This window comes from Haliotis rubra, unplaced genomic scaffold (genome assembly GCF_003918875.1).
Source record: "Haliotis rubra isolate DU_JTF1 unplaced genomic scaffold, ASM391887v1 Scf402, whole genome shotgun sequence".
In the NCBI taxonomy this organism is placed as follows: Eukaryota; Metazoa; Mollusca; class Gastropoda; order Lepetellida; family Haliotidae; genus Haliotis; species Haliotis rubra.
Genome location: NW_025767083.1, coordinates 8,197 through 30,813, shown reverse-complemented (window position 1 = coordinate 30,813; position 22,617 = coordinate 8,197). Strand labels below are relative to the sequence as shown.

The window sequence follows — 22,617 nt, the reverse complement described above, 5'->3', positions numbered from 1 at the left end:
GGAATAGCATTAATATCCATCATGCTCTGTTCACCTGCCCGTTCATACAAGGCTAAATGTATATATCAAGGTTGAGATAAAACTGAAAAAGCGCTCCAGTGAGAACGAGGACATATGGTGTTATCTCCTGAAAGTCTTCTCTGGAGCGCAGTATATTTGCCTGGTCTAGAGAGGTAAGGTCCAACTTTTCAACCTGGTTAACAAATGGTACCCTAACTGCTGTGTAGCGTTTTACTTAAATCTCTAAGTCAAGATTACTTTTATCGTCTACTACATGATTCACATACCCTCTGATTCGGTTGTATCAAAACAAGGCATTATCGGGATTTCATGGGGTATATACATGTACATATGTAATTGTCATCATACATGGGGGTTTTAGGTGAAAGGGGTGTTAGTGTTGGGCATCTCAGCCCTGGTTTTGTACATGATACATATCTGCAGTATTGACAAAGAAACAAAGAAAACTATACTGAGTCAAAAAAGATACTTCACATTCTTTCTTCAGGGCACAATAAAAGAACAAGAGATGGTTAGATGGTTAAATTGTTATTATTTCATTGCTGAGATCTGTGTGATGTACTCGATACATTGACAGTGCCATAATCAGTTCCATTAGGCTACACCGCCGTTCCAAAACATGGGTATACAGAATGTAATGTCACAAGAATAAAAATGCGAAATTTCTCAGTTCAATATCGTGTATGGCCGCCCCGCGCATTCACCACTGCCAAACACCGTCTCGTCATCGACTGCCTGATGCTTGTGAACACGTGGTTGGGGATTCTGCGCCATTGCTCTTGCAAGGCAGCGCCAAGTTCCTGCAAATTCTGAGGTTGGTTCCTAAGACCACGAAGCCTTCTCCCAAGTGCATCCCAAACGTGCTCTATTGGATTAAGGTCAGGGGACCTCGATGGCCAGTCCATGACGTTGATTACAGCGTTTTGAAGGAAATTTCGTGTCAGCATCGCGGTATGCGGCCGAGCATTATCATGCTGGAACTGTAGACCTGGGCCATGAGCTGCCATGAAAGGAACGAGTTCAGGGGTGAGCACCTGGTCGCGGTAAGCAGCAGCTGTGAGGTTTCCACGGATGACCAGAAGTCGGGAACGGTTGTTCCCACAGAAAGCACCCCACACCATGCAACTTCCGCCCCCGAATCTGTCGACTTCCTGCACACAACATTGGGCATACCGTTCACGACGTCGTCTCCAGACTCTATGCCTGCCGTCCGCAGGGTAAACCTGGATTCTTCGCTAAAGACGACTCGATTCCAATCTCTCTGGGTCCATCGGAGGTGACGTTGGGCCCACAGCAGACGTTGACGTTGATGAAACGGCGTCAATATTGGCCCACCATATGGACGTCGAGAATGGAGATTGGCAGCCCGCAACCGATTTCGAATGGTCTGTGAGGACAGTCGACCTCTAAACATCTCAGCCCTGGTTCGTGTAGCCGGCTGAAATCTGTCACGGAGGTGACGTAGGACGATTTGAAGGTCCTCTGCTCGTGACGTCACACGTGGACGACCCGACCTTGGGCGATCAGAAGTGGTGCCAGTTCGTTGTAGACGACCTCGCAAGTCATACACAGTACGACGGCTGCATCCCATTGTTCTTGCGACGTCAATAACTGATCTTCCTGGTTGCAACATGCCAACGGCACGTTCACGTTGCACATTTGACAATCGTGGCATTTCAAGTACCGTTAGAACTGCGGTTTTAAAGTATTTTTTCAATTCTTGAGGCCAATGCAAACACGTACATATGAAGAAAACTTCGATGCGAAGATCACGTGATCGACTGCACGTGCAAAACCTGATTTGGCACCAACATCATTTGCACGACGAATGGATGGGTTTGAGTGGGTTTTGCTAACGTTTTTCGAGAGTCGAAAGATAGGGATCCCATTTGGGATACATAGATGTATCATCAGAAAAAAAATTATTCATTATTTTTCAAATTACATTTTGTGAAGTTCCTTTTTTGACACAGTAATAGTATTAATTGTGCAGTCGTGTTATTTTTCATGACGAGTATATCTGGTGAGCCTGGGTTGATTACCGTGATTCCAGGTCGTGTTTAGACAGTTGTTTCTTGTGATCCCATTAAGATTTCAACTAGTCTTAGTCCTTGAAGGCATTTTGTGGGGACAACCATTTTTTACGTACTTCAAAAGGGTTTTTGCGCATAAGACTGTCGAGAGACTGTTTTCATAAAAGAAAATACATTTGTAAATGATGTTCTTCCTAAATAATATGTTTGGGCTCGTATTTTTAATTTTGAAAATGTCTGGTTTTGCACATGTTCAAAAAGGTCTGGTGTCAATACACAATCCCAGCCCTCCAACCCCCAGAATGTTATAATCCCAACCCTCCGACCCCCAGAATGTTATAATCCCAGCCATCCAACCCCCAGAATGTTAATTGGGAAGTTATAAGTTATAATACATGAACACAAACTTTTGAAAACGTTCCCCGAGGTTAACAAAAGATAGATGTTTAGGTTTCCTCCTACATGGTCGGGGAAAACTGACAGAATACATACAGCATTAAGACTGGTGATTTTGAATTAAGATTTACATAGAAGAGGTTAAAACGATGTGGCTGCCTTTGTGAAGATCCATATCAATGTTTCAGTCAACTGAATATCAGCTGGAAACTAACTGATGCCCTCACAGATGTTGATCTTGATTCTTGTGATGTAATTATTGACATTATTTCAACTGACAATTCCCACATATAAAAGTTATACAAATTTTAAAGATGTTTTAAGCAGCGTTAATGTAATTGTCTTTCTTATGTAGAATGTATATAAGATGTATACACTGTAGACAAACAAACACAGAAATCTATGGAGAGCCGAGATCTAAGTTGTGATAACTTGTGCCAAATTCCTTTAATGAGAAACAATCAACACATTTGAACTAAGGTCAGTTGGAAGTTGTTGGATTATGCTGAAACGGTTATGGATGGTGACACTCCTTGCCGTCTGTATCAATACAACGAAAACGCTCGTAATATCAATAAAACCTAATAGTATTACAGTTTGTTTTGTCAAATCGATAGTTCTTCATGATGCTCCGTGTTTCTTGTCACTAAAACAGCACCACTTCACGTACATCGAACGGAATTCTTATTAATCAACAGCAACAAAACTTATATGCCTTGAAACATACACACAATCAGATTAATTGCGCTCTCTGTTTTTTTTTGGATTATTTATCATTTGTTTTTAATCGGACGACATTGTTTTTCAGCATGTTGATTTTCGTGTTGAGAAATGCCTGTTACAAATCATTATCATCAATTTTCTAACTGGGACAGAACCTTTACTGCCAAAGAGTCACGGAAACTATAGAGATAACAATAACATGTACAGATATAAGGGATACATCGGATTCGTTTGTTGTAGAGTCGATTATCCTTTGACATTTGTTTTACTTGCTTCACAGGTTTTCTATAGTGAAAACAAAGAGGATCGATAATAACATGTAGAATGTTATCAGACGTTCAGGTGATCGTTAAAACTGTCGGAGAGAGAGAGTCAACAAAATCACTAGTTTTGCCATATGAAAGACTATACTAACTTGATTCTACTCAGGTCTACCCATTACCTGAGGTATGGTTCTTACAAAATGTTATGGGCATTGACATTCTGATTATTGGCTCAAGCTCAGAAACTCATCCTCGTTGAGCCAGGATATGTTATCTCCTGATATGACACCAACTACAGGGTTATCCGCCACGGCTGAGCCAGGATATGTTATCTCCAGATATGATACTAACTTTAGGGTTATCCTCCACGGCTTAGCCAGGGTATGTTATCTCCAGATATGATACTAACTTTAGGGTTATCCCCCACGACTTAGCCAGGATCTGTTATCTCCTGATGTGACACCAACTACAGGGTTATTCCCCATGGCTCAGCTCCATCTGAGACAGTTGCCGCTAAACATAGCCATCCAGTCAATTTTACTGAAGAAACCGGAAGTAGACCAGATGGAGATGGTGGCGTCACCTCCGATACGACGGGATATATTTATCATAATGATATGGAGATATAGTACACTGGAAATTCCAAGAAGGCCCAATCTAAAATATTCTGTGTATCAGAGGAGGGTTCTAGTACATTCCAGCACTCTCACTAAAAAAGGTACAAGTCTAAATATAGCACATCACTGCCCTTCACGGTGTTACTGTAAACGTTCCTGTAGATCATTATTGTAGAACCTCGCTGTGTCGAACGATGATTTGTCTAATTCCCGGTTGTCTCGAATCATCTGGGCCCTTATTCTCAAAACATTCGTAGCCCTGAGAATTCTTAACTTTATTCGTAGCCAATGTGTTAAGAATGGGCTTACGAAGTTCGTAGGACTACGAACGTTTCGAGAATACATAACCTGGTCCCTTGGATATTCGAATCTGTTTTACTGAATGTGTAGAACTCATTTAGGAGTCCCCAGTATCCAAATTACACAAAATATTCCCTTGATGTCACGGACGGTTTGAAATAAAGATATATCCAAACGAGCATAAATTACAAGCACATCACGATTACATCACTCATAACAAGATTAAAGAACTCACTTTTGAGGTTGTCTCGAAGTTCGACACAACATGGTTCGATTGTGGATAACAAATGGCTAGTTTCACTGTGTAGTGTTTGCTACGTCATACACTGACACTTTTAAGCTGAGTATATTAATGAGGGTACCTAAGTATCGTAAATAACATATGAAAGGAAAAAACACATCCGAATCCTATTGATCAAACGAAAACACCCTCTTCCCTCATCTCTGTGCCTATATTTGTAGACATCTAATCACTTTCGTTTCTTGACACTAATGTCAAGCTATGCCCAAACCGCATATGCATGTGTATGATATTGGGTCATAATGTCCAGTGAAATAATGTATTGCTATGCCCTTGAAGACCTGTTGTCTCACTTTCACAAGGGTACAACGCGCGAATCCCATTCTTTGTGTGATATTGATGGATCAATATTTTATTTGATGCGCAAATTAATATTCAATCAAACTTCCTTTCTTTCAGACTGAACGGTCCAGAATGCTGGCCATCTTCTTATTGGGGGCCATTATTGGGTCCTCCGTGTCCTCAACCGTTCCTGTTACTATAGGTAACCATTGGAGCGGAGGTTTCCAGGGAGATTTTTGCATGCCTTTTACTGTTGACGTCACTTCCTGGAAAGCACACCTAAAGTTCGACCAGCCACTCAAATCCTTGGAGGTAAGGTCTTTCAGTGAGTGAGTGAGTGAGTGAGGTTTAACGCCGTGTTGAACAGGCTACTGGGGTAAGGATCTTACGTTTGAAAAACAATCAAATGTCTACAGCAACAAAACATATCAAGGCTCACAGTATTCATTTCAATTTTTAAAGTATCTGGATTTTTTCGCCTGTTATAGAAAGAAATATTGCCACCGTACAAAACCATAGTGAGCCCATTCTCAAAATATCTCAGTCAACGTACAGACCATTCAAAATCCAACTTGTCTCCTGTGACAATACGTTGTCTCGCCAAAGGGTATTAATTCATTGTATTCATGACCTTGGGTGGTCTGCCCTCAGATCTATCTGGCGGATATTGAGTCCCAGACCTCTGATGGCCAGGAGTACGTGCTGGTCAACAAGCCTTTCAATGGGGACGAACACGCTGGCGACAAGCTCTGCGTGACCTTCCTCGGACACGGCACAGGTGACATCACGCCTAGTGCCACGCTCACCATCGAAAACATGCCCGATGCCACCACGCCGATACCGACCAGCCCACCTACGACCACCCCCACCACACCATCTACCACGGTCACATTCCCTCCAGGATACAGTGAGTACCGCGTACATTGTAACCGCCATCAGTATCAGTACCCAATGTCAGTAGGATCGGACTTCTTTGACGACATAACAACCCTTATAAGGAGTTTAACCCTCAGCCCATGTGAATGATGTCTGCATCCTTCAGTCACTCATGTTCGAGCTTTCTGAATGACTTGGCTTCTTTCTTTACCACATCGGAATTTCGATTTCAGCAATGGAACAATACACACATATTTCTTCAGTTGTACTCCCTATTAGGTGCATATGGCATGGTGCCCACGTTGTGAAAAGAACTAGCCGCATTATATGTCAACCTACATAACTATCATTCGGATAAGGGTTATCAGACGGGCCGTTACAGAGGTTATCAGACGGGCTGTTACAGAGATTATCAGACGATATGAACTACACTGGGAATATAGATTATCAGACGGGCTGTTACAGAGATTATCAGACGGGCTGTTACAGAGATTATCAGACGATATGAACTACACTGGGAATATAGATTATCAGACGGGCTGTTACAGAGATTATCAGACGGGCTGTTACAGAGGTTATCAGACGGGCTGTTACAGAGGTTATCAGACAGCTCTTACAGAGGTTATCAGACGGGCTGTTGCAGAGATTATCAGACGGGTTTTTACCAGGTTATCAGAGGGGCTGTTACAGAGGTCATCAGACGGGCTGTTACAGGGGTTATCAGACGGGTTGTTACCAGGTTATCAGACGGGTTGTTACAGAGGTTATCAGACGGGCTGTTACAGAGGTTATCAGACGGGTTGTTACCAGGTTATCAGACGGGCTGTTACAGAGGTTATCAGACGGGTTGTTACAGAGGTTATGAGACGGGCTGTTACAGAGGTTATCAGAGGGGCTGTTACAGAGGTTATCAGACGGGTTGTTACAGAGGTTATCAGACGGGTTGTTACAGAGGTTATCAGACGGGCTGTTACAGAGGTTATCAGACGGGCTGTTACAGAGGTTTTCAGACGGGTTGTTACAGAGGTTATCAGACGGGTTGTTACAGGTTATCAGACGGGTTGTTACAAAGGTTATCAGACGGGTCGTTACCAGGTTATCAGACGGGTCGTTACCAGGTTATCGGACGGGTTTTTACACATGGACCAAACACAATTCGTTTCTTGCGCGATAAGCAATGAATATCCTGAAACACCCAAAGTTGGCCTCCTTTCATCAACCCTAACCATGATTTTGTCACGGAAGGAGATCTGGTCAAAGTGTTTTCACATATGTCAATAACAACTTTCACAACCATTTCAGATACCTTGCCGAACACTTGACATTTTCTAAAAGAAGGATCATATTATAATTCAGCATATATTTACACATATTGATTCTCTTTTAATGCAGATCCGTTCTGTGAGGTAGCCTAAAGGTTTAAGCGTTCGCTCATTCCCCACATGGGTACAATGTGTGAAGCCCTATTCTGGTGTCCCCCGCCGTGATATTGCTGGAATATTCCTAAAAGTGGTGTAAAACCACACTCACTGACTCACTCACTCATTCCGCTCACAAAGACGCTTTATATCTCCAAATACATATTGCAAATAACTTGCATGTAGTGAGTGTCAGCTGGGTTTAGCGCCGCCATGGGGAGTATTTCGGTTACTTCAATGCTTTGAAGTTGGAGGAGAGCGGATGTAGATGTATCACTGAGGTAAACCCATGAGGATTGTGCTCACAAACCTAGAAGCATATTCAGTTCCAGCCTTGGATTCAGGATGTGGAACTGCATCAGTCTGAAAGTCAGGATAACCCTTGCCATATTGTCACTCAGAACATTTCGTGTGTTTTCGTTGCAGCGGGTACACGAACTCCACCCACGACCGAGGGTACCACACAAACAACACAGGAAGGCTTTAACATAGGTAGGTCTTCCATTATCTCTTTAAGGCATCAGTGACACGAATGATCCCTGCCGTAATATGCATATGGTGTTTGGACTTGTTCCGTGTCAGGTGACTTACCGTGCATGTGTTTTTGACCCAGCAGGATACGCTTACCTCTTCACGAAACACCTATTGGCTCAACTGTTTCATAATGATTTATAAACTCGTCGGAATCACACTCTTGATATTTAGAAGTAATTCCTTTGTTTGATACTACAGAAATACAATAATAGATTGTCTTATACAGAGCCAGACAAATCTGGTAAAACTTACTCTGCATGTAACCAACACTGATCTCACAGGCGTGTTATGTGAGTTCCCTACATGTATTAAGAATTGAATGTCACTTTGTGTGTTTGCACTGACAAATGAACGATGTCAAAGCGTTGTTCAAACTCGTGTGAACAGGCGAGCTTTGACATATTTTTCATGATCATTGTTTACAGTGATGTTTACACATACGTTTTAATTCTACCATTGTTTACAGTGATGTGTTTTAATACCTGTAAAATGTTGTAATGTCATTCTTTTCAAGACCGTATTGTAGCGATGTTTGTATACTTGGCGATTTTTTTACACATGTATCCCAACCCTTGAAGAAATAGTTCTCAATGTATTCCTTAAGGTATTACAACAAATTCGTCAATAGGTTTGAAACTGATTTAATAAGCATAACATCAATAAAATTACCAAACAGAAACAAATATCAATAACAATATCATTTTAACAAACTGTCATTGTACCTATGACAATGACCGATTCGTTTGACCGCGTAATAATACACTGACCGACTTCGAAGTTGTGCAGCGTGGCGAATTGGAAGCAGATCTCGTTGGAGTATTCTATTTATTTGTGATTGTTTATTGTGAAATATAATGAGCAGTTTTTAAACAGATCACGGGGCAGAACCCGCAAACCGCAAGAGATTAAACTCTTGTGATAAGGAACAATGCTCGGCAATTGGAAATCCGTTTGGTCGTGAAGAAGCGACATTGCCAAAATTGGGGTGACTTGAAACAGGATCGCTCGCTAAATTGTCATCACCAAATGCAGCAAGATCATTGGGGTTCCTTGAAACCGTAGCGGAAATGTGAAAATTAGGTCGCACTGGCTGGGACTTGTTGGACGCGTTGTTGGACGCGTTGTCGGTCAGATTTTTGCAAAACTGTGCTCAGTTGGTGCTTTTTGTTACATACAAAAACAAGTAAGTGATATGTATAAATTAAAAGGAGTGTGAATGCAAATGATTTATTTTGTTTACGTCAAGCTGGACAGCGAGTATCCTGGGGAAAACCCGGAAAGTAGTTCCGGCAAAAGTTCACATGACCCAGATCGGCTCGAAAACGTTCACACACGTATGAACGATGTTTACACACGTATGAACGATTTGAAGGGTTCAAGGAAATGAAATGAACCTTGAAATTTAGAAATCACACCCATGACCGCTCTCTCAACCAACCAACGTTCGGGAATCTGTGTAAACTTCCCTTGTGTTAGGCACTATATATACTGACAATCCCTGGTGTTAGTCACAACATACACTGAAAGACTATGTTTGAACATGTCATTGACAATCACACTTAGTCTTTGTAAGTACTTGAATACATTCGTATAGCATGTGCTCGAAATTACCCTAATGGATTGATGGGAGTCTCGAAGGTATACGAACACTCAAGTTCTGTGTGATGTTTGGATGTTTTATCTGAGAGTAACATCCTCCACCGAATACAGAAATAATGTATCCTCCTCACCTGCTCCATCACTACACATTTGTATTCATGCTGAGTTCTTATAAAATCTATAACGTTCAGTTAACAATGGAATGCTTCGTGGAGAGCTATGGCCGCATCACTAACCACATGTGTAACATCCTTACTTTAACGTTTGAAATTTAAGATTGAAGTGGAATTTCAACGGCAGATGACAACCGAATCTATGCAAGCAGTTGCTTTTAAATTTGTTTTCGTTCGATCTGTTTTTTCTGCGTATGCCAAACAAATGTTAATAGAAAATCTTTGCAACAAATATCAAGCGTGACATTCAGTGGGAAATGGACATACAAACCACTCGCAGACCCTTTCACGAGTGAAACACAGGTAATGAAATTACGACTGTCACGTTTCTAGGGTAGTTTCTTTCGGTAGACACCCGGTGTCATCATTGTTTTTATTGGTCTATTCAATATGGCTTTCACAGCTATTTTGCTCGTTACACCATGAGGCACCTGTTTCTTGGGCCAGTCAAGGTGTCCTTTTCCCAAGGTGTTCTGAGTATTCTATTGCATTTACGTTCTATGTTGCCGTTGTGTCCCCTTGACGTGGGTTCGAATCTCAGAATCTCAGATATATTTTTAGGTTTGTCAGCACCATACCTTTGCTGACAGTTCAGCCACGTGTTGACCCTGTTATCAATGCATTACTTGGGGCGTGTCCTAGGCATTCAGTATGTGTAAGATAGTGCATGAACCGAACACTGAAATTCCGAGGGACATGAATTGACCACTGACTGGGTGATCACGAACACCGTAAGAAAGCCCTGCAGTATCCGCCATCAACACAGTTACTATTTATCGTCTAACGGCTAACATAACTTAATCTAGAAGTACTGTTGCTATGCGGTATGTAACACTAGTCAATCAGGTAATCAAAATAGAGTCCGGAACTCGATAATGTGTCTACAGATTTTGTTGAAACTAATAAAAGCGATAAGGTAACTTTGAACTATGTATAAGACCAGATATGTTAATGGCAAGAATCTCAGGAGCAACGCTGACGATGGTGTAGCGTAGCATTCACTGTCACAGGCCAAGGCGCGAGATTCTGCTGTCGAAGCGCCGTCCACTCTGTATATACACACATTGATGGTGCCCTAGAGGGTACGGGCATAAACCTGTGTTCACTGTTTTATGATCATGTGGGGGTTCTGTTTATTACATAATGGATAATATTATCTATACGCCAAATAAATAAAACATGATACCTACAATTGACTTCGGAAATGCGGACAAATATTTAACAAGTTCCATTCATCGGTCCCCGCTCACTGACTCTATTGTTCCCAGGTGAGTATATAGAAGTTTCCAGTTTATGAGTGTATCTAAACCCTTGTTTAGATGAACATCCTTCAGTTCATTTGGCACTATATAAGAACGAGCTGTTTTATTCCTTTTATTACCGCCTTCACCATGCTCGTATTGTTTTCTGACAGACTCACCCACTCACCCGCACAACCGCTCAACCACCCACCCACTCACTCACTCACTCACTCGCTTTGTTTCAGTGACTGCCCCGGCCGGGGGAGAGTCCATCAATGCCGTCCTGAAGGTAGCCAATGACTGGGGGAACAGGTTCGAGGCCGAGTTCGACTTCCCCCTCACCCAGGACGTAGAGGGGTGGGAGGCCGTCGTCAGGTTCAACATACCCGTCACCAAGCTGGATGTAAGCTTCCCCCTTAGTTACCACCAATATATCTGCACAAATAGACTCTGGCCAGCCTGGACACTCCATTGTCACATATGTTCTGTCTTCATGAACTGATCCAAACTCGTGAAGATCCTGGATGGAATTGATCTTCAGTAACCCATGCTTGTCGTAAGAGGCGACTAATCCCAATTGCGTATATCCATTCTCATGCTGTTGATCACTGGATTGTCTGGTCCAGACTCGATTATTTACAGACCGCACCATATAACTGAGGAATATAGGAATATTGCCGGGTGTGGCGTAAAACTAAACTGACTCACTCACTCATGAACTGATCCTTATATGGATGTGTCGAATATATCGCAATCGTAATATGCAAAATATACTGAGAGAAACAACTAAGGGAGCACACAAAGTCTTCCGTTGTTCTCCTCCAGGTTTCTTCGCAATATTCCTATTGCATCGTGAGTGAAATTGGATGAATATGTTTTTTCCTTATTTGTCTCCCTCAGTATATTTTCAGATCAGCTGAAATATCTCATTTGTGGCCGAATCCATCGGCACCTTCAATGATCTTGTCAAAATTATAACAAACAAGTAGTATGTTAAGAGTACGTATTTGCATGATGATATTGAACAGTTAGTTTTACTTCCCATCTTCATGCTTACTGTATATTTGTCGAGATATTGATATATTTCAATGAAAACTGTCCCATGTTTCGACTGTGGGTCTCTGCTCCAGCTCCAACATGCTCGAGTCTTCAAGCAGTCAGCTGACGGGAAGACGTGGGTGCTCATCAACATGATGGACAGCGAGTTCTACGACAAAGGGACAACCTTGAAACTCCGCTTCTTCGGAAACCACCAGGGCTCCGACAAGGTGACGGGCACTGCCACGTTCTTTAACATGGGGGTAGACAAGAACGGCGTGGCCAAGAGAAGAAACAGTGAGTTCAAGCCGTTACGCCCTGTTACCTCGAACTCCATGAACTTGATACAAATCGACTGATTATCCAATACCAATCACTGCGTGGGTGAGATTACACAATATCTCCCGGGAGATACAGCTTCCTTCATCAACCATTGGTCCATTTAAAGTACAGCGTTTTAGTCAATTGTTTCGCAATGGATGTGACTCCATAATTTTATGATGGTCTCAAACGTCGAATTGATCACCAAAATAAGGAATTATTTTTGTGCTAAATATTTGAGCCGGATGTGTTTGTAGTACATAACATTTCACTCTGTCACGCCTTTGATATCAGGTATAGCCATTGTGTCTTTGCATTTAATGTGTTTTATGATTTCGGAAATGTGTCCAAAACAGTACTACAGAATTTTTCATGTTGTAACAAAAGGAACATATTTTGGAGGTTCACGCGACAACAAAAACAACTCATTGTGTGTTAACCTATACAATCGTCGTATATGTTTCTACACCATGTACACTAATGTTGAGAAATTCATACCCTACAAGCACGGGTAACTCGTGGGCCCCCTTCTCGTCATTTGCCCCGAGACAGTACGCCACGTGTGTGCAACCTCTGGTCATGTGCACTGAACCAGTACGCCACGTGTGTGCAACTTCTCGTCATGCGTACTGAACCAGTACGCCACGTGTGTGCAACCTCTCGTCATGCGTACTAAACCAGGTCGACACGTGTGTGCAACCTCTCGTCATGCACACTGAACCGGTAGGCCACGTGTGTGCAACTTCTGGTCATGTGCACTGAACCAGTACGCCACGTGTGTGCAACCTCTGGTCATATGTACCAAGACAGTACGCGCGTATGAGCAGCTTGTGTACGTACACATGGAATGGCTAAATCGATCCATTTGTTGCTGGCTTTGATCAGTCGATGATCATTATCGACCACCAATTCCATTTCTTGGTGTAATTAGTGCAGAATTGTAAAGACATCAGTGTTTGTACAAGGAAGCCAGTCAGTGTTTGATAAAAATGATGTTTGCACGAGTCGAACCGCGTTGGATGGAGACATTCAGGGACGCCTTCCTTCTTATTCATAAGGCCATCACGGCATTTTGTGGCAAACCGTTGCAAAATGTTGCACGGGTTAAAAGTTATACTGTCGAGTGCGATAAATGACTAAATGAGTCATGATGTAAGATAACGGAGGAATCAGGTTGTCCTGTAATAAAAAAGCAGTTCCTCTAGTGTCAACATGACATTAACAATCACTTGGGACTGTGCAATTGATGTTGCCAAGTTACGTTTGAATTTTTTACTACACGTATGCATCTTACACAGTCAATTATTTTGAACAACAGGGACAATTAACAGTAATTGGTCACCAGCATGTGACAGTGACCGTGTAATACAGCGTTCTGGTGATCTAGCGTCCGAGCCAAATGTAATTGTACAAAGACATTGTAATATGATACTGTGCACCAAGGAGATACTGCACTGTCACCTTTACGTTAATGCAGCGGACGGCACCAAGTACAACTATGACGATGTCCTGTACAAGTCCATCCTGTTCTACGAGGCTCAGAGATCCGGGAAACTCCCGGCGTCCAACAGGATTCCCTGGAGGGGGGACTCCGCCCTGGGGGGACAAGGGGGCTAACGGGGAGGACCTCACTGGAGGATGGTATGACGGTAAGTGAGCCGCTTAAAGAGTATAGTCACATGACTTATCCCACTTCATAGGGTTCCATGAGGAAACAACTATCTTATGGTTGTGTTTACGGCCTCGAGCAAACGTTCAATATCTGACAATAACATCATAATAATAATAATAATAATCAGAGTCGGTCTTTTGTGGAGAAGCTTTCTGAGAAGCCATTGCATCGTGTGTACATGCAGTGTGTGGAACAGAACAGCAATCCCACCAACTCCTTCGCCTGGATGAAGTCGGCTGGTCTTAAATGTGAAACTGAGGGCTTTCTTTTTGCTGCTCAGGACCAGTCACTTCCCACTCGCAATCGCCTAAATGTGATTCTTAACGAAAATATCAACATGAAATGTCGACTTTGCAATGAATTCAAGGAGACTGTCCAACACCTTGTCTGTGGATGCCCTTCCTTGGCACAAACAGCATATCTTAAACGACATGATGGCATGGCTCGTTGCTTTTACTACCGTCTCCGACATGCCTGTGGCTTTGACTCCGAGGTCCATCCATGGTACGACCCTGAACATGTCCAGGGCGTCATGGAAAATGATGCTTTCAAACTTCTCTGGAATAGGCCCATATACAGCCTCAGAAGAATTCCAGCTAACAAACCTGATCTTGTCCTTTTTGATAAAGCCAATGAATTTATTTATATCATTGAATTTTCTGTCCCTTTTGACACCAGTGTGATTGGCAAGATTAAGGAAAAGCATGATAAATATGCGGACCTCGCCTTTGAAATGTCTCGCTTGCATCCCAAGTACACTGTCGTCAGGCTCCCCATTGTTCTCGGTGCCCTTGGTTTGGTACCTCCTGATCTCTTGGCGCAGATCAGGAGAGTGCCCGGGTTCTCCACCGGGAGTACAGCCTTTCTGACATTCTGGGTAATGCAGAAGGCTGCAGTGTTGGGGAGCCTTCATATTCTCCGGAAAGTTCTTGGTGGGTTCGACTAGGCAGCGTTTCCTGGGAGAAGTCCCATTCGCTGTCTGGGCTGAGTGTAGAGGGGGCAAGGGCCCTGAGCTGATGATGAGCCTAACCAGCATGACTGTGCCAGGATCACCCGAACCCTCTCTGCTGCATACTATCTTAAATCTGTAAAACATAATAATAATAATATTGCCTATTTATAGTGCGCACAAATCCACGCTCGTAAGCATGCTCATGGCGCTAAACCATAACCATAAGCCAGTAAGCAGCGGAACATAATGTTAGTATAAACCAACTTCAGTCGACCCTCAGCCGGTGTAATTTATGTTGTTGTTCTGCTGGACAAAAATGTTTTGGATAAGCGATTTAGCTAAAGGCTGCCTTTGCGCGTTTGTCCATGAGTTGTCTCCCTTTAAATAGCGCCTGTTATTGACAGCCGGCGACCACGTCAAGTTCAACTTCCCCATGGCCTTCAGCACCACCATCCTCACCTGGAGTCTCATCCACTGGAGAGATGCATACGAGGCGTCCGGTCAGCTGGACTACATGTACGACTGTATCAAGTGGGCCCTGGACTACCTCCTAAAGTGTCACACGGGGAAGGAGGAGTTGTATGTGCAGGTGGGAGGACTGGTCTGCTTTTGTTTTAAGGAGGTGGTAGGATAGGCCAGTGTCGTTAGGCCAGGATAGATGTGCCCGGTGATGGAATATTCTTTGAACGTTTGATTGCCGATGGCCCAGGCACGATTGCCTTGAAGGGTACAATGCTACACATAGTGTGTATACACTGCTGAAAACCCACAACTGTTCTTATACAATGACATTAAACGTGGTTTTAATGCATAATGACGGAAAGCGAACAAATAGTATGAACATATAGTAGTTCAGATACAGTATGTATCCAATTGAAAGATTTTTCGACGTTGTCTCTGGACGATTGCAAGCAATGAACTACGTAGTTTAGTCCGATACGTCGTACGACAATCAATAAACTAGTAATACTACGCAGCCCGAGTGACAAACCTATGACGATATTGAATATGTCAAAGAAGATGTAATACATGTGGGATATCTGGTCCTGGGTTTGTTAGGTATTCCCTCAATTGCTGATGAGATTTACAGCAAATCGCTGTCAATATTCCGCCCTAATGCTGTAATCTTCAGGTTGGCGACGGCAACACAGACCACAACTTCTGGGGAAGGCCTGAAGATATGACCATGGCAAGACCTTCCTACAAGATCGACGCCAGCAATCCCGGAAGTGATGTAGCTGGGGAAACCGCGGCCGCAATGGCTGCTGGATCGATCGCCTTCAAGACGAGAGGTCAGTTTATTGAATGACACCATGTGGCATTCCCAGCTGATGTCCAGACTAGACGACTGTTTGGAGTAATAAATCCAATTTCACTTCTGTATGAGACAACACAGACAACATCTAACACCAGTTGTTTCGTCCATGCCTTTTTACAAATGTATTAGGAGGGTATGGCCTGAAATCATCCCACTCTTTCCACAGACCCCGCCTACTCCCAGAAGCTGCTGAGTCACGCCACAGATCTGTACAACTTCGCCATGAAACACAAGGGGAAGTACAGTTCCAGCGTCGGAGCTGCCTCTAGTTTCTACCCGTGAGTATATCTTGAATACAAGGTGGGATAAGGAGGTTCGTGACCAGTGGCCTATGGCGACAAACACTTCAGTGTTAAATCTAGTTATTTTTTACTGGGGCCGATAGAAGACCCGGTTTTGATTCCCCACATTGGTACGATCTGTTCCCCGCTGGAAATTGCTGGAATATTACTAAAATCGGCGTAAAAACAAACTCACTCACTCACCAGTTTGGACTAAGCAGTAGGGTAGGATCTGATACTGAATTGTATCAGTAAGCCGCACATTTAAGATGATTGCTTCAAAACATTCAATGACTCAAAGTTGCATTAAAGTAAATGTTTTTACAAGGCTGAGCAATTGAGGTAATTGTGACATACTTAAGCCCAGACCCATCTTTACACTGTAAAGGATATGTTTTCCTCCAGTGAAGTATTTCCAGTGAAGTATTTCTGCCTCATTATTATGTGGACCTGTGATGTTATGATTGTATGTCAGATCTACCAACACCACAGACGAGCATGCCTGGGCCGGCCTGTGGATGTACATGGCCACCAACAACAGCAAGTACCTCACTGACGCCAAGGAGTTCTACCAGAATGGGGCATGCTGGGGGATGTCTTGGGATGACAAACAGGCAGCCAATCAGGTGCGACTCCCAGCATTTCATATGTTCTTTAGATTCCATATCTTTTAATGAAACAGACTCAAGTTGGTACAGAGACTGACAGGGTGATGTTTAGGATACCGCTTTATCAGTATAGTACAGATTCTAGTACGCCTTTTGGGTTGGGTCCCAACCGGGATTTGAACTCATACTCTCAGAAGAAGGCACCTAAACACCAGCACACAAGCTGATCTTACCCTCTCAGCCACAGTCGCTTCCACCAAAATGGATGGCTGGAGACAATATGAGAACGTCTGGTACTAAGTAATGTAGGAAATTGCATTGGACATATTGGTAGGTGATGCATTAAACATTTCTATAATAAAGTGGGGCGATAGAAAAAGTTCTGTTCAGTGTAAAGCTTGTATGACAGGGTTTCCAGTTTCCAGTCATTCTAATCTTCAAAGCCAGATAGTAATCGCGAAACAGATTCCCGAGTACGTAAGATGTAAAAAGTAATAGAAATCATAAGAGAACTCTAAACATATGTGATGACACCGGTTTGACCTTCCCTATCCGCCATTTACAGATTTTTCATTAAAAGCAAGCGTGCCAGTAAGCAAGGTGTGCAAAGCACAGGACGTGTCATGTTGGGTAAATTCCTGTTTTAAGATGCACTTCCCGGTCATCGGGTGTTTTCAGTTGCTGTTCTACAAGTTTCTGGGAGACGACAAATACAAGCAGGACATTGAGGATACCTTCCAGCACTACTGGTTCCCTGGACAGGTCATCAAGTACACACCCATGGGCTTGGCATGGCGTCTTCAGTGGGGATCACTCAGATACGTCTGTAAGTCAAGTAGATTAGTCGAGGCATTTCCCACTAACCGTAGTTAAGACCCTTTGGTGAGACCGTAGTCCACTGCACAGAGTCGTCTTGTCGTGCCTTAGTTTGGGACAGGTGTGAACTGAACTAAATGTCCTAGACACATGACTGTTGTCACTTGTATAACAAGGTGAATGATGATCGTGTGAATGATTAGATGGCTTGGTGGAGGTTCTGAAGACTTGCCAGGGAGGAGAACCATGACTGTCAGAGCGTACGTGGCGTATGACGTCTACCATTACTGGTTCATTTGAGAACCGTCAGAAAACTGTAAAACTGACATCTTGAACTAAACAATTGTGCAGTTCCCACTTAGTACAGTGCTTGGTGGAGCCCTGGACATTATCTTTAGCAGTGCTAGTTACAAAAGTACACTTTCTGGAGCGCGGCTGTGTGAGTTCGGTTCCAGAATGCTTCTTATAACTTTCCCAGTTATCGAGCCTTGAGTCCAACAACTACCATTCCATGTCAACTGTCCTTAGACATTCAGTTCCTGGGAACGATGTCCCAGGATACCTCAAACCCGTGGGACCTTTGCTTGTCGTACGAGGCAACTAAATCAATTTGTTTGTCAGGCTTAGTGACTTGGTTGATGCATGTCACCTATCAAGCTTGTTTGATATCCATGACGTGCTTGTTTACTTACCTATGTTCTATACATGGAGGATTGCCGAGTGTGACTTTAGAAAAACAGCAACCTCTAAGGAATCAATGTTCCAACATGCGATCAATGTCTTATCAGTGTCTGTTGTACATGCTTCACGTCAGCTACTACTTCCAGGCGATCTGTACGTGTTCAAGATGTACTGATCATGGAATGTCGCGTCACTAATAACCCACAGAAGAAGAAAACATGTATTTGCTTCTCCTCATTCAATTCAGACAAAATCCTCAAACAATATTTGGGCGGTGGGGTAGACTGGTGGTCAGACCGGTCGCTCGTCACGTTAAAGTGCTAGGGTCGAATCCCGAAACGATCGCGAGTACCATTCGTGCAGTCCCCCGGCTTTCTAGTGATATAATGTAATTACCAAAGGCGGCATAAAATCACTGATTACTCTAATACATATACACAATGTTAATCATGAAGCTGTGATATAACACCAAGCTTTAAACACTATTTCAATTATAACTTGTCAACTTGATGTGGAAGTTCCGTCCGACGCCATGCCAACTGCAGATGTCACTTTGGTAAAACCAGCTAACAGTTCTTTCGTAGTGAAAAGTCAACGATCATTATCAGGGTGAAACAGTGATTAAGCCTGCAATGAACAGATCCTGTCACAGTGAAATGTGTCATTTTCAAATCCGTCATCATTTTTGTATTTGTCGAGTTTTTTGTATGTTTAATTCAAGGTTGTCAACACATGAAAATGAACAAGCGAAGTGTTCAGAATGTATCTCGTACTGTATAAACATTCCTCCCCTCCATATCCGTCAGTCGCCAAAGTCTAACCTCCACACTCCCCGACTGACTGCAGCTACTCAATAACAACGCGGTGTGGATGAACGCAGCAGTTTTGAGGCTTGCAATGCACCTGGCCCCGATCAACAAAAACAAAGCCCAGATAAACTACAGAGTTACGACGACAGGTCGTAACGTTACGAACATTTTCAACACAGATCCGGGTTAGAATTGGTCTTCAGCAACCCATGTTTGTCTTAATGGGTTGACACATGTCATCGTATCCCAATTGCGTAGATCGATGCTCATGCTGTTGATGACTGGATTGTCTGGTCCAGACCCGAATATTAACAGACCGACGCAATACAGCTGGAATACTGTTGAGCGCGGTATTAAACAGCAACCAAACGTTTTGTTGATCTGAGCCCTCTAGAAGTAAGTGACGATCTACACCCAACACACTAGTGGTACAGAAAACTGTGGAAGGATGGCAGGCCGAAATGAAGCAGCGACAGGAAGGACCAGAGCTTTATGAATTTAGTATGTGATATTTCGGTTTCATATAGGGAACGGATATGTTATCTACTGAATGGTGTATGTCAGAGAGATGACAAACCGTATCATTGCACATAAATCATTGCAATATCTTTACAGCCAATATGGCCCTGATCGCGTTGATGGCAGCCGACGAAGGTCTTTATCCCGATGAGTACCGGAAGTGGGCTGTTTCTCAGATCCATTACGCTCTCGGTGACACCGGCTTCAGTTACCTCATCGGATTTGGAGACACTGACTTTCCACACAGTCCCCATCACAGATCCAGGTAGGTGGTAGTTTCCCTACGGGGAAAGGAATGTCTTGATCAGCTTGTTAAAATCATTTATTCTGTCTTGGATGGAACTGTGGTAACATATGTCTCAAAGAACACGAGTATATTTAACAAAGTAGAAATAACAATTGATATAATGGTTACAAATATATATTCTCAGCCAGTGAACCATTGATACCTAGTTAGTTTAATTTCAAGTTATAATTTGTGAGTCGCAGAGCCATCACCTGCGCTTAACTTCCACAGCTTTTTAACTGTAAAGGCAATACTCAACACAGTATACATGGAACACGTTCTAACCCCTACAACAGCCATAACATTTTCATTCCTTTGCACTTCCGCCGTGCATCTTCATCTTTGAAACTGCCAGACTAAGTATATAACTAGGTCTTTGACAGGTTTCTTAGTTTGATGACATTCTGCGACGAAATCTACAAAATTTGGTAGTCGTCGCTATGTTGGTAGATAATGTTGCAAACCTGACAGCAACTCTCTTCACATACCTCGCCTGATTTGTGTACGTATACTTTTAGTGCTGTATAGTTTAAACTCTTTTTTTAAAAAGTCATATCAATAAAGTGTAGGCTTGAGAGGCCTTTGTATATTGTTATAAAGACTCTCCTGCTTGGTTTAAACAACACACATCATTGTAACTAAGTCCTCTCCACACAGCTCCTGTCCATGGGCACCCGCTCCCTGTGGTCCGTTCGTCATGTCCAGCCATAAACCAAATGTCCATACCCTGTTCGGAGCTCTGGTAGGAGGACCCGATAGCGGTGACGGCTACAAGGACGACCGTTCCAACTACGTCAACAACGAGGTAGCCTGTGACTACAACGCCGGCTTCCAGGCAGCTATTGCAGGTGCGTGACACAAATACTCGAGGGAAGATTAAGACAGACAAGTACTGTCTTTCACCATAGCATACGAGTCTTCATTAAACCGTAGGCAAAGGAAAAGACAATATTGTTCCATTCCAGACCAGTCACTCTTTTCTCTTTGGCGCGATGTTCTAATCAGTGTACTAAAGCGAGTGACGTAGATTAATAACTCCACATGATTATAGTTTGAAAAGGAAGCGAATTGAGATAGTTACAAAAAGGGAAGAGTAGGTTTTGATTAAATTTGCAAAGTACTTGTTCACATTTTCTAAATATTGTGTGGGATCCACGGTTCAAGTGAACGAATGGTAGCTCAGGTCACTTTTGTTTACACTATTTTAGCGGCACCTTTGTTTGTAGGTACAGGATATAAATGATTATGTAACTTTCCTTTTTATTTAGATTTTGTTCTGCTCTTTTGTTTGTTAGTTGTTTGTGGATGTTTATATGGAGATGGGGTTGTGGAGGGAATTTGTTTCTCTTTAGGTTTGTTTGGGTTGTGGGGGTTTTGGTTCTTTTCTTGTTTGTTCGGTTTTGTTTTTGTTTGTTTGTTTTATTTTAGGGGTATAGATCGTTTTATGTTGTTTATATATGTTTTCTATTGTATTTGTTTCTTTTGATTTGGAGTTATTTAGGTGATATTGTTTCTTGTGTTTTGGTCTAAGCAGCGTGGGTGCGGGGGTGTCTGTTTATTGCACAACCCACACTATGCTGTCCAAATTGAAAACAAATTATACTTTGAGTAGTTTTTGCAGAATCATTTGGACATGAAAGTGGAACTTCCTCATTAGTTTGTATGCGTTATATCAGGTTTACCGGTCTGGTGTGGCAGGGACTTTTGGTTAAGAATACCTAGAATACCTAGTAAATTTCGTAAATATATATATTTGTTTTTAATGTTATTTTTTTGTAATCTTTTGCTTTGTTTCTACATTAAATTTTGGGCCAATTATTTTGTGGGCTAGTAACTTTCAGGCATAGCTAACCCGACTGGTTAGCACAATTTGGAAACTATTACGCACACTGCCTTGGATGCTTATTGTGACTCATGTATACAGAAGTTGATGTTTTAGCATATACACTGTTTCTGAACTGCGCTAATCCCGTCTGCCATATCTTTGCATACCACATATAATCCTATTTGAAAATGCACGTTTGATAAGTTATGAAAAAGTTAAAATATTTGCATGAATATGGGTAAAAATGAGTGAATGAAAGTATGAAAAATAGAAATATTTAATAAATCAACTGAGAATGAAATGTTTGTTATTTCAGGTCTCAAGTCTCTTGTCGTTAGAAAACTTCACCCAGAACAGACATCCGGTGGCTCAGCTTAGACGTTAGTTCTGAATAAACATGAAACTATAATCATGTGTCGTATTTATTTGTGTTCAAGTATTTATATGTATTTTTTATTATTTTTATATCAATATATATTGATATAGTGTACATTGTTGATGAGTTTGCCTGACATGAATCAGACAAACTCATCAACAATACACTAATACTGGAAACACCTCAGGGCTGTGTCATCTCACCTGTGCTTTTCATTCTATATACTAACGTTTGTGTAAGCCGCAACCCTGATTGTCCGACAGTCAAATTTGCTGATGATGCGGCTTTGGTCGGTTTGATCAAAGGGACAGAAGCGTATTACAGAAACGACGTAAAGG

The 22,617-nt window shown here is 42.5% G+C and overlaps 1 pseudogene; it reads left to right on the top strand.

Annotated features, from left to right (window-relative positions):
• The first annotated feature begins 54 nt into the window (after positions 1–54).
• Positions 55–22,312, top strand: LOC124287629 (annotated as a pseudogene).
• Positions 22,313–22,617: the final 305 nt, after the last annotated feature.